Source organism: Mastacembelus armatus, chromosome 13 (assembly GCF_900324485.2).
Source record: "Mastacembelus armatus chromosome 13, fMasArm1.2, whole genome shotgun sequence".
Taxonomy (NCBI): domain Eukaryota; kingdom Metazoa; phylum Chordata; class Actinopteri; order Synbranchiformes; family Mastacembelidae; genus Mastacembelus; species Mastacembelus armatus.
In genome coordinates, this window is record NC_046645.1 from 10,661,824 (window position 1) to 10,676,157 (window position 14,334).

The window sequence follows — 14,334 nt, forward strand, 5'->3', positions numbered from 1 at the left end:
GTATGTACTTTCTTCCATTAATAAATCAAGAAACTAAGAATTCCTTTATGAAGGAAATAAAGGAAATCTGCTATTGGAGTGGATTGTTTGGATAATTTCTGGATGAGGAAACGGAAAGCATGGCTCACAGTGTGAACGCAAGCAAGGAGGAGGAAGAAAACTCCATGTTCTCAAAAACAGGATCAGAAATGGAGAAAGACGAGCATATGTCCAAATTAAGAAATCTAAGAAAAGGAAAATGAGCAGATTTAACTCGGAGAAAAAAATATATTGATTGAGCTCATGCAGGATGTGTGTAGGAAGTGAAAGAAATCTTTCTCAAGTATAAACAAATGTTGGAAGATTTTAAGTGCACACATGAAACTTATCATGACCTTTTGACAGATGAAGAGGCAAAGGATGATGAGTTTGAATGGTTTGAACCCAAAATGGTTGGAATGAACAATTTTCTTTCTTCTGTGCGTCACAACCCCCACCTTGCCTTGTTAGGCGGCTGTGGTTCAGGAGGTAGAGAAGGTCAACCATGAACTAGAGGGTTGGTGGTTTGATCCTTGGCTTCCCTGGTCCACAGGCTGAAGTGTCCTTGGGCAAGATACTGAACCCCAAGTTGCCTCCAGTGGCTGTTCCACCAGTGTATGAATGTGTGAGCGAGTGGGTGAATGGACAAATAGTGTCACTTTACTAGTGTCCATAGTAAAGTGCTTTGAGTAGAAAAGCTCTAAGTATAAGACCATTTAACATTTTCCTCAGCAGGTAGGGGGGTGAGTGTAGCAGAGGCAGAGCTGAAGGAGTGTTATACCTGAGCTCATTAGCAGCACAGGCACACCTGGGCCCTGTGTGCCAGTGCTCTTGAAAAAACTTGTGGAGTTCAGTCTGTATTGTGTGCATCTCCCTCTTGTGTCATGGCTGTGCGGCCTGGTTTATGACAAATGGGGGCTCATCCAACTATTGTTTGTTGTGCCACTGTTAGTGGGATAAATGGTTTGATAATTTGGGTTGTTTGTTTTTTCAGGTAGGAAAGGGTGATGTTTTTGCAGTGATTGCATGGTCTTTGGTGCAGTAAGTTTGGCTTTTGTGGAGTCTCCCTGGATAGATTTAGCAACGTGATCCATTTGGAAACATTAGTTTGGACACATCCAAAGCTGTCAGGTGAGTAACCAGCGTGCTGGGGACTTAACCGGGCTTTTGGGTTGGTTAAATAGCCCACTGCTGATCTGCATGAAGATCATTGAGATAGGTTAGTCTTGGATAGGTAGTTTAGTCAGAGGGAGACTTTCACATTAGTTGGAGGAGCACTGTTGGTGTCTCCTGCTGAACTGGTTGGAGCACTGGCTGTAGCTTGTGTTATGGCAGGGATAGAGAATTTGTTGCTGCTCCGTCTGAGGAATTGTTGGATCGCTGCACTAAAGATCAGCTTCTCAAAATTGCAGAAGAGTTTACAGTTGATCTTAGTGGTGTGTGGGATAAACATCTTAAAGATAAAGACGATGGTTAAGCTGCAGTTGTTTGAGAAAGGAGTTCTGGGTGCAAAACAGGAGGGATCTGGTCAGTCACAGGAGGAACAGTCATCCTTAGTGGGATCAGGTAACTTGACTTTTGAACAGCTAAATTAATTACTTTTATTGCAGTTGTCTTATGAGAAGGAGAAACAAAAGTTTGAAACAGAAAGACAAAGGTTTGATATTGAAAAACACAAATTGGAATTAAATAAGCAACTGGCAACTGAGTGGTTGCGAAGTGAGACAGAACAGGATAGCATTGCAAACAGCTAGGTTGGGATTGGTTAGGGATGGTAAGCTTTCTGGGGAAGCTTTTCCAGAGGGGACACATTTGTTTTTGCCATCAGGTTCTCCTAATGTGGTGAGTAATTTGCACCTCTTGCCTAAGTTCACTGAGAAGGACTCTGATGTATTTTTCTCCTTGTTTGAAGGAATTGCAGAAGCGAGGAATTGGTCAGATTCTGAGCAAATTTTGTTATTGCAGTGTGTCTTGGTTGGGAAAGCACAGGAGGCAAACGCTGCTAATTAGACAGTACAATCATCATTTCAATGAGAATGCATCAGAAGAAAAGCGTGAGATGTTGGTGGAGGATAAAAGTTTCCTCCAAATCGTAAATAGATCTGTCTCAGTAATAGAGGGGCATTATACACTTGATTTACCATTCAGACAGCATGATGTGCAAATGCCTAATAACTGCCACATTGCTATGCAACGTCTTCTGAGCCTGAAAAGGAAGTTTAAAAGAATGTTTTGACAAAAGGATACGCTTAAGTGGCCCCACAGGAAGCAGTCGAGCAACCTGAAGGAAGAACCTTGTATATTCCACATCAGGGAGTTTATCACCCCAAAAAGACAAAACCTTGAGTGCTCTTTGACTGTGGTGCAGAGTATCAAGGTAAATCTCTGAATTCTGAGCTCCTACAAGGTCCTTACCTTACTAATTCGCTCATAGGAGTCCTGCTCAGATTCAGACTGGAAGGTATAGCACTTATGGCAGATATTAAATCTATGTTCCATCAAGTATGGGTTTCTTGTGGTGGCCAGATGGGGACATTGAACAGGATCCAGTAGATTATCACATGCTCGCATGCTTAGAGCTGTTTCTTCACCAAGCTGTTCCAGCTTTGCCCTGCAAAGAACTGCAGAGGATAATCCTCACACCATTAAACAAAATTTCTATGTGGATGACTGTCTAAAATCTGTGCCCACAGTACAGGAAGCAGTGCACCTGACTTCGGATTTCGGTGGAGCTGTGCAGGAAAGGTGGATTTCAGCTCACTAAGTGGGTGAGCAACAGCAAGACTGTGCTGTCTGCCATAAAGGAAGAAGAAAGAGGGAAGGACTTCAGATCTTTGGACCTAAAGAAGGATGAACTGCCAGCAGACCAGGCATTAGGATTATTGTGGAGTGTGGAAGAGGATACCTTCAGGTTTGACATTGCAATCACAGATAAACCTCAAACAAGGAGAGGAGCACCTCTCACACTCCAGTCAAACACTTGTTACAGGAGCTCTGTAAACAGAGTTATCCTTACAGTTCAGTCTAAGCAGTGGGTCAATTGGATTCAGGACATTCCCAAACTGACTGACTTGAGTGTGCCTCAATGTATCAAACCTAATCATATTGGAAAGCCACGGTCCCTACAGTTGCACCACTTTGCTGATACTAGCGAGAAGGGGTATGGAACAGTAAGCTACCTCGGGATGACAAACGATCAAGGTGAAGTGTAAGTCCCCCTCATGGCAGGAAAGGCAAGGGTTACGCCTCTAATGTAACTGACCATACCAAGGTTTGAACTGACAGCTGCAGTGTTGTCTGTTACAATGGACAAGATGTTAACCTCTGAAATGCAGCTGCCCTTCGAGACCTCACTATTCTGGACAGATAGTCAGGCAGTATTGAAATACATTGTCAATGAAAGTACAAGATTTCACTCTTTTGTTGGTAATGGAATCTCTCACAGAGAGAATACTAGTGTTCAGCAGTGGAGGTATATTGACAGTAAGCAAAACCCAGCAGATGCCTCAAGAGGGCTAAGCATACCAAAGTTCCTTGAGAATAGAAGGTGGATTCATGGCCTAGATTTTCTTTGGGCGCCCAAGCATACATGGCCAGTGGAATTTTGATTCTTGGGCACAGAATGACCCAGAGGTCAAAGGTCACATTGTTGCTTGTAATGTAATCCAAGATGCCTCAAGTCCAACCGATAAGCTTTTCTATTTCTTTTCAGATTGGAACAGACTTCTGAAAGATGTTGCATGAATGCAAAAACTCTGAGACAGCCTTTTAGCCCTGGCCATCAAAAGAAAGGCGTTAGCATCTGATATCAACACACGCTCTCGCCAGCAGAAGCTGAAAGCCTTCAAGTCAACACTCAGTGGTCACTTTATATCTCTGACAGACCTTACCAGGGCAGAGAAAGTGGATGTACATTTTACTCAGAAACACATTCCCAAATGAGTTTGAAAGGCTGGCCTCAGCAGAAACAGCACCATCTACTGAGCAGAGGAAAACAGGGCAGCAAAATTTATAGATTGGACTCAGTCCTAAAGGACGAGCTGCCAAGAGTAGGACACCTTTCCATAGCAATCGTGTCTGAAGCCACAAAGCATCCCATCATCCTCCACAAACAATCCCACATCTCCAATTTGCTGCTTCGTCATATTCGTGAAAGTCATGGACACTGTGGCAGAAATTATATACTTTCCCAACTACGAAAGAAAGACCAGTTGTACATTTTTTCTTGACCAAATGTGATTTTCAGGACCAAACGTACTTTACAGAGATCAGACATATTTTTTAGGACCAGACATATCTTTCTTGAGTTGTTGAGAGGGAATTACTGCTATGCAAATGCAATGGAGATGCAAATGTTCCTCATCTGAGTCGCATTATTCCTCTGACAAGAAAGTAAACTTTGTTTCCGTCCAGAACCATCCAAAATGCTTCTTCACCCGCATAGCGTGCCATCATCCAACCCGTTCAGAAAAAGTAATTAAATTCTATGATGAAGCTTGACGTTATATGCCATTTCTTGGACCCACATGGCTCACCCCAGATTATTTCCATATGAACAGTGCACTCAGTCCGAGCCAGGATCACATTAGCTATAATGAGGTGCGACAGGAGAAACTGTATTGCTCCTTACTTTCATATGGATTACATAAAAAAGAGATCCTATGTTTTCAACTTTAATTATTTCATTTAAAAGAAGACATTTCAAGCTGTCTATGCATATATTTCTCATGTCTTTGAGGCAAGTATTCGCTGAGATTCAGGTTTTTTTATTTACATGTCTGTGAAGAGAGGTGACAGAGACAGACAGAAAGCGCACCCTGTCTGCTTTATTTTACAAAAGCAGTTTTGTCATTATGAGTGTATACAAATAAAACTAGACCCTTTACAGGTTTGAATGATATATTGCCCTTATCTGTATGATCATAACTGACAGAGTAATTTAAGTTCATTTTGGTGTTATCAGGAGACGATGCTACAAAACGCGCCGGCGCATTTGTCAACCCCTGAGGGTTAATGAAATGTGTTTCTAATGCACTATTTTGTACAATCAACACCATCATTTAATCTTTGACCGAACTATATAAATAACAGACCAAATTATATAATTCATATAAAGGTATTTATATGCCTGATTTTTTTTAAATACAGAAAAACTTCATATAACATCTCATATATTTTTGTTAAATCTGTTTTTAAATGGACGAGTATCCCAGTTATGGTTTTTGAAATACATTTGATCAAAATCATAAAATTCTGTGATTACTAAATCTTTTAAGTTGGTTTAATTTTGTATTAATTGTGTTTTCTTAGAAACCTCAAAGAGGAGGAGCTGGTCCCATGAAGATGTTCAGGCTGTGGAAAAGATTCTGGCTGTGTTTAAATCTGGCAAAGTACCAGGAAAAGTCACACTGCATTGTCTGTATCAATGCTTCTCCAGAGACACTGAAAAACAGAACTTGGCAAGCCATTAAATTCTATATTAAAAGTCGCAAGGAGGAAATGAACCCACACTTAATTATGTTAAGGTATATTGTACTTTGCACTTTTCATTCATATGACGCCTTATTGTTTAAATGTTAATGGTATTTGGCATTTTTTCAGTGACGCATACAAATGTTTATACTGCAGCCTTTTGTCGGAAATATGGCTAAAGTTGGAGTGGTTTCCAATTTTTTCATTTTACTTTTTAGAAACACGTCTAAGTCCATGTCCAAATAATTAAAGGTCTTTGATTTATCAGGTCCTTTTTTTTCTAAAAAATTGTATTTTGGAAACTCTTTCTGATGCATTGGAAATACTGTGCATGATACACTTGTAGTTGTAGTATGTCACCAGTCCATCACAGGACCACATAGAGACAAACAATCACACACACTCACACTTGTTTACCAACAACTTAATGACTTTCTCCTGTTGAACAACTGCTTTGATGGTTTTCAGTCAGGTTTTAGGCCCCATCACAGCACTGAGACTGCACTCATCAAGGTGACAAATGACATTCGTTTGAACACCGACGCTGGCAGAGTCTGTCTTAGTACTGTTGGATCTGAATGCTGAGTCATTCTCATCATGGAAAAAATTAAACATGAATTTAGCAGTTAAAATCACATCTCTAAACCATTCAGAAAGCGTGGATCCCATGGGGACTGTCCCAGTCATGGGGCCCCACCATGTATTAAAAACGGGTATGTGTGTGTGTGTCTGTGTGTGTATTTGTATGCCTCATCAATGAATGTATGTGTATGTGTGCAGGGTTGTGTCCAGGGGTGTGTGCGACAGTGTGTCTGAGTATACTTGTGAATGTGTTAGTATATGTGTGTGTGTCTGTTTGTGTTTATGTGTCTGAGTACATCTGGACATGTGTCTGTGTGTGTATCTGTATTTGTGTGTGTATGTCTGTATGTGTGTATCTTTTTGTCTGTCCGTATGAATGATTGTTTTTGTGCATCTGTATCTACCTGTGACTGTTTTGTGTATTTGTGTTTTTCTATGTCTGCATGTATTTATATGTCTGTATCAGTGAATGTATGTGTGTCTGAGTATATTTGTGAATGTGTTAGTATATGTGTGCCTGTGTTTGTGTGTCCGAGTACATCTGTATGTATGTGTTTGTATGTGTGTGTATCTTTTTGTCTATGTGTATAAATGATTGTGTGCATCTGTATGTATGTGTCTGCCTGTAATTGTCTTTTGTGTATTTGTGTTTTTGTGTGTCTGTGTGTATTTATGTGTCTGTATCAATGAATGTATGTGTGTGCTTGTATATGTGCAGGTGTGAGTCCAGGGGTGTGTACAACTATGTGTGTGCGACTGTCTGTGAGCATATTTCTGAATCTGTTAATATATGTGTGTCTGTGTTTGTGTGTCTGAGTACATCTGAACATGTGTGAGTGTGTATGTCTGAATTTGTGGATGTATGTCTTTCGGACACCAGACATATTTTTCAGGACCAGATGTATTTTTCAGAGTCCAGTCGTACTTTTCAGGAAAAGATGTGTTTTTTGGAGACCAGTCGTATTATTCGGAGTCCAGTCGTATCTTTCACAGCCCAGACATATTTTTCTGGACCAAATGTATTTTGTTGGACCAGGCATATTTTTCAGAAACCAGACATATTTTTCTGGCCTAGTCAAATTTTTCAGGAGTAGTCATATTTTTCTAGCACAGTTGTATTTTTCAGGACCACTCATTTTTCAGAGACCAGTTGCACTTTTTTACAAAATATGACTGGTCTCTGAAAAATATGACTCGTGTCTGAAAAATACGACTGGTCCTGAAAAATACGACTGGGCCAGAAAAATACGACTGGTCCTGAAAAATATGACTGGGCCAGAAAAATACCACTGCGCCAGAAAATCTGGCTGGTCCTGTAAAATATGACTGGTCTGGAAAATACGACTGGTCCAGAAAAATATGACTGGTCTCTGGAACACGCAACTGGTCTCTGAAAAATCTGACTGGTTTTGAAAAATACAACTGGGTCAGAAAAATACAACTGCACCCAAGGCCTGACCGTTACAATTTGAATTGGATGCGCAACAATAGCATGGCCCACATCACACCCATCATGACCAGTAGCTGCAGACCACACCCAGAACAACACCCAAACATCACTCCTAGCACTCTAGAAACCACCCACAGTACAACCCACTGAACCCATCGGACACGCCTACCACCATCCAATTACTACTGTCATTTCTCTAAAATTCCACATTAAAATAGTGTTAAACTAAAATTACACAAATCTCCTCCTGCTGGTAACTGTATCACAACAATAGTTTTTTTCAGTCTTTATATGTGTATATACTACACAAGCTAACATGACAGTACATCAGGAGGAAATTTATTTTCCCTCTATAATGTCATATTTCAATCCATTCTGAACATGTTATCATGGTGTATCCATGGTCCAAAAACAACAATGGGGAACAGACAGCAAATGAAGGGAGAGAAGTGGGAGCCTCAAAGGAAGGACGTTGCACCCACATGGCCAGAGTCACAACCCCCTAAGGCTAACAGGACACCCATGGGGTTTTTACTGGTAGAAGTATACAGATACTTTGCATAAGTGAAAGTTGCAATAAAACACTGTAGAAATACTCCATACAGGTAAAAGTCTGACATGTGTAATCGTGGTATAACTCCTTGATAATGTCTATAAGTCAAGTACATGTTTGTTTTCATCCCAATGCTAAAAGAAAAAACAACCCTTCGAAGCAATGTACTGTTGACATGCACACTTATAGCTCCTGTTCCTGTTTAATATTAGACAAAGGCATCAGTCTAATGCCTCAGTGGACAAACCCATGACTACTAGTTCTAGTGATAATAAATGCAGATGTAATAAAATGAAAAGGCAGAGAAATGAGAGTATGTGAAACAGAAAGAGTTTATGAATATTTGTTGCATGTGGAATCCCTGGTCGAAGTGACTAGGAGCTGCACTTCACCTGCCCTCAGGCCTGCAAGGAACATGCACATGAAAGCATTTTCACCTGTCACACCTTCTAACCTTAGTATGCATGCTCTTCAGGCAACACCTCTGACCCCAGCACAGTGTGCGTGTAGCTCAGGGTGTGTGTGTGTGTGTGTTTGTGTGTGTGCAGGCAAGGCTACATAGCCACATCCAGTTTTTCTGGCTTTTTTTTTTTTTTTTGTTTTTGTTTTGATTGTACATTTCTGGGCTGGACAACAAACACCACCAACTGAACTGAACATGTGTTTGTACATGGGCAGCTGAATAACTGTGTGGTGTGTGGTGTGTGTGTGTGTGTGTGTGGTTCACATGGAAGGTCACCAGGTGCAACAAGAATAGAGTAACGTGTGTGTTTCTAAAGGACAAACAGTGTAACAATTAAATGTGCCTCACTATTTTCTTTTTCTGCTACTTGATAGTGCTACTCTATATTGTACATATAACTCCACTACATATATTTGATACTATACAACTGTACTAAAAATTATATAGTTACTATCTTTAAAAACAAAGATGTTTGTAAACAAAACATAAAAACCCTATTACTGGTCATGAACACGACTAATGGCAAATTCCTGTTAAACAAAAATGATTGATCAATTAACTGATTAGTTGATTAACTGTCTTAAGCATCTTTAAATGTAAAAATGCCGAATATTTTATGGTTCTAAAATGTTTTCTTTTGCTATTTCTTCTTTTAATTATCTCAACAGTTTCAATTAATTTATTACTCTCATTATTTTTCATTATATCTTAATTTTAACAAACAGAAAAAGTTGCCTCCATCAAAAAGCAATCTAAAATCAAAATGCTGCTTTTGCACTAATGTAGTTATCAATACACAGTTAAATGTGGGTGAGACTTTCTATGAACACCTAGTATTCAGGTTAAATGATGTTTTGACCTATCAATGGGTCCTGCAGTGGGTTTCCAGCCACGTTGTCATAAATCAGCTGGGCCCCACAGGCGACACCATTCTCTAGCCCTAACCTACAGTACCTTTGACCTGACCTAACATACTTTAAAGCTGCTTTTAATTCCTATCTGTGCTGAAGCAAATAGCAAATACCTGGAAACTTAAACCAGCCTCATATCTACATTGCATGAGCTTGCATGGGTCCACTGGCTTGAGTGACAGTCTCATCTGAATTCCACCTCCCACTTAACAGTCCAGCTGTTATTGCTGCTTATCTAGCCCTACTAGTCCTACTAGTAGTTACCAGAAAAATTACGTTACTACCTTTAAAATATCACCAAACAAACCCTTTCATCAGGCTAAACTTACAGTGGCCCAACTGGTTTGTTAGGCAACAATTAGAGACCCAGGCCTGCTCAGCTGTCTAACCACTGTGCAATTCCACTAATCGCACCAACAGCATGTGAGAGAGCAGGCAAGTCAGTAAGTCAGTCATCAGGTGGACACCAACTCAATTGGTGTTTCTTTTTCCTCCATGACAGGCTAAATTCCAATGATATGATATGATAGGATATATTGTTTCATATCTAACATGTTGTAATACACGTGGGTTTATTCTATTGTACTGTATGTCATCTAATGTACTTTAGATGTATTATATGTTATCATACTTGATAATATTTCATCTAAACAGAGTCGGGAAAATTGTTTCTGACATACAAAGATATTTAGCATATTTGAGCTAAGGGTGGTGTAAGCATTGGTTTGTTTGTAGTTGGTGTCACTCAAGTGTCCTAGAGGTTGCGTCAGATAACAGCAATTCAGACTTTTAGATAACAAAAAGACAATACTGTAGGTATGCATGCAGTATCATGAGATTGCAATAACAAATAATCCCAATGCAACTGTCAAGTTTAAAAGGTTAAAACCTTGCAGTCTTAAAGTAATAGACAGCACCTGTTATATCTGGTGTATGCAAAGAAGGATTATATTCATTTGGTGTGTATGCACATTTTTCTGTCTTCCCCACCTTGTCTTTGCAACAATCTTTGCCTGTTTGGCATGTCATGACGTGACAAAACAGAAACCAATGAACAGTCTACTCTTTTCTTTTATAAGCAACAAGCGAACGGTGATAAGTGACATCACAAAACCCTCTATAAGAATGAACCGTTCTTGCCTTTCCCTCCTCTTATTATCTGAAGGTGTTGAATGGTAAAATGAGAGCAGGTAGACTCTCGGTGGCTGCCCTGGACTGCATTGCATCTCACCCAGTCCTCCCACACTCTCACTGTCAGGGGTTAGGTTGGTGAGGGGAGGAGAAGGTGAGATGGAGGAAAAAGAGGTGAGTGTAAATCAAGGGTTCAGGTTTCACTCTGCGGTTGTTGCGGGAGGAGGGACAAGCGAGAGAATGTGGGGATTGTGGGAACTGCATGAGGATAAAGAGCAGAGAGGGAGTCCTACCATTTGTCTGATCGCTCCCTGATGCATATTTCTCTTTCTTGTTATCCCCGTCTCAGTCGGCCCTGCTGGTGATTTAATCCTCAGCCTCAACTATCCTAAGGAAGAAGAGGACAAGAGGACAGGGATGCAGAGGTGATTGGAGGTGTAACACATTATACTATGAGAGATGTAATTAAGCTCCCAGTTAATTGGCTTTTTACATGATAAAGCACAATTGACGCATAAGTGAGGGGCTCTCATGGCCACAGGCAAGCCCTATAGGAGAACAAACAGACCCCATATATTAAGTTTCTTCTGCTCTCCTCACATTTTTCCTTGCATCTCTGCATCGTTGTCGGACTCGGCAACACTCCCTGGATCCCTTTCTTCCTCCGTCTCACTGCAAGTGTTCTCTCTGTCATAACCTGTACGCTCTCGATTTCCCTCTCTAGTTAGTCTTTTACATCGTGTTGTCGTCCGCCGAGGTAGAAAAAGTAATGAGCCTGTTTTGATAATATAAGAAGTAGAAAGTACAGATATTTATGTAAGGAGTAAAAGTAAAAGGTCGTCAGAAAAATAAATACTCAACTAAAGTACAGATACCTAAAAAATCTACTTAAGTACAGTAATGAAGTATTTGTTCTTTGTTACTTTCCAACTCTGCTGACTCTAAATTATGTCTTTAATAATGAGGTCAGCCTTGTGGTTCTTGATTTACCTCTCTAATAGCTGATAGTGAAAACTTTAATGTGGTGTTCCCAAAAGTTCTGTTCTGGGCCCCCTTTCATATCCACTTCTCCTTTGACAAACATTGAGTAATTTTACAGTAAGAAAATAGGAAATTAAAGACAACTGACACAAAAAAATGAAAACATCTGTCTCAATAACTTAACATTGATAATGTAACAATATTTTTGATGCTGTTGTTGAGGGAAGTAGCTATCATACAATGAGTGTGTTAATTTTCTGTATATTTGGGGTTAAACTCCAGGAGAGAGAGTTTTTCTGTGTTTTTTCTACTAGGTGGTCATTTAATTTAAGAGTCAGTATTTCTAAAATCTTTGCCACAGGACCTCGGGATGTGGACATGCACAGAGGTGCATTCATTTGCTCTTTAACTCAGTCAAATAAGTCCAGAGTACATTATCACGTAACAGTAGAACAACCCTTTGGATGATTAAAGACATTTAACCTTCTTATATTAATATATCTTTCCATTTTAGATGTAAAGATTGTTTAATAAGTTTTTAAAGCAAGTGTAGCATCATAAAATCCCATGTGACAGTGTTGGTTGTGTGTGTGTGTGTTTGTGTGTCTGCAGAGGCTCTCAACCTTGAGACCAACAAAAGCTTTCTCTGTGGAGCTGAGACAACTATTACATCTCAAAGTCCACATTACTACCGCCCAGGGGTAGTCACTGGTCAGGAGACTCTCACTCTCCTATTGGCAGATATGATTAACTCTACATGGTGTGACTGGCTGACACTTGCGTGTGCAGGTTTGGATGGCCGCTCATAGAGGTGTGGACTGCAGGAAGACAAAGGGCACTCAGGGACATGGAAAAGATATCCACTTGCTGTAGGGGCTACTGTGCTGTGTTTTGCAGTGTATCAACTTACCTTACATAATTGGGCCCATACGAGCACCAAATGGCGCTGGCTGTGGCGCCCAACAGAGTTTACCAGAGGGAGCGACGGAGGATGTTACCTGTCACCTGTACTGTCCTCCCTCCTGTGTTTTTTTTCTCTGTCTCTGTGGAGAGAAACGGACAAACTGACTCCCCGGGCCTCAGCAGCTTCTGTCTTCACTTCCTTCTTATTCTCTATAGCACAATAGTAATTGGTAGTAGTGGGCGTGTGTACATCTGGTGCAATAACCCCCCCCCCATCCATCCAACCCTCCACCATCCAACCCCACTCCTCCTCTTCATTTACCCAGCCCCCATCCTGTTGAAAGCTCATTAAAAGACCTGCTGTTAATGAGCTAGAGGGATCATAGAACTTCATTTTCATTAGGATGGTAGAGGAGGTGGGTGTGTGTGTGTGTGTGCGTGTGGGGAGGGGGGTCAAGGCCAGAGATGCTGGTGCAGAGGTTTTTACGCCCTTAAAATGGAGTCAGCAATTATTTCAACCCCTTGGCACTTTCCACCCTCCCTGCTCTGCCTCCTCACGTGCCCACAAACAATAACCAAACTGCTGCGCCCCCCCCCCCCCCAAAAAAAAAAAAAAAAAAAAAATCCTATCCTGAGAAATCCTCACCACCCGTGTCACATCACATCTCGCTGCACCCATCCCACAAGCTGCAGGGTGACTGACACCAACTCAAATATAATCTACATACATGCATACAGTACAGTACAAACACACACACCCCCGCTGGAATTACATTACAGTGTTTCCAGAACAAAGCCAGTAACATCACAAGGATGTAAACAAGGAGTAAGGGTCCCTAATCCAAACACTCACATTAAAAATTAATAACTCAGCGCTGACTGTGGTCCTCAGAGAAAGGACCCACACTGACTAAGACAACATCCTGGTAAGAAACGATACCTAAAATAGTTTCAAAGGCTTTGTTGTGGGTCCCAGAGTAAGAAAACAGAATAAACATGCAGAAAAAAAGCAACCACAAGCACAAAAAAAGAAAAGACAGGATTAAAAAACAAAAAAAACTCCACAATACAAAACATTTCACCTCAACTCTTTATTGAGGTTCCTTGTGACATGGTACAAAATGGTGTCAAGTTTACAAAGACAGCAGAGTGGTGTAGCTTCACAATAGCCAGTGTTTGTTGTAAAGGAGACGATGCTAAGCTAGGCAAAGCAAGGGCATGTAACAGAGACAACCAGATAATATTAATAACAATAAGTATAGCAACGGCTAGAATGTCAATCTATGTACAAAATATTATCCCTGAACAGTTGCACTACACTCATTCATAATCATTCATTACACAAACATTCGTAAGAATTTGTTTTCCCTGACATGAATATAAGTAGCAATCCAATACAGTAACACAAAGTCATCACAGTAGTCACAAAAAAAAAAAAAAAAGTTGGTAACACACTACTTGGGCCCCCTGTCCTGTTAGATTTGCTGAATGAAACATTTCTTCATGTTTAATTTGTGTTAAAATCCACATTGTTGACACAAGATGAGCCGTCAGATGCACGACATGAAGATTGTGACCAGTCGAGTTAGGACTCAAGATCACAGGACAGAGGGTGCAAGTAGTCTTTTTTTTTTTTTTTTTTTTCCTCTTTCTCCTATGTACACGCAAAAGAAAAAAACAAAAAAAAACCCGCACAACTCACTCACCCAAGTGCTCGCTCAAGTGGCTTCCCACAAAACTCCACCGTTTAACTGTCTACTACCTCTCCACCCTGTAGTTCAGCAGTGAAACAGACTTTTTCAGTTACATAACCACCAACATGCAGCATCCATAAATTAGGAACAATTCAAACACAGGAAAAAAACAAACA

General features: G+C 40.5%; 1 protein-coding gene across 1 annotated transcript in view; it reads right to left on the reverse strand.

The window, feature by feature from the left end:
- capn12 (calpain 12) overlaps positions 1-10,943 on the reverse strand; it is a 28,826-nt gene extending 17,883 nt beyond the window's left edge. The window contains exon 1 of the mRNA XM_026316035.1: positions 10,874-10,943. The gene's annotated coding sequence lies outside the window, so the exon portion shown is untranslated. The remainder of the gene's footprint in view (positions 1-10,873) is intronic.
- Between the last annotated feature and the right edge of the window lie 3,391 nt (positions 10,944-14,334).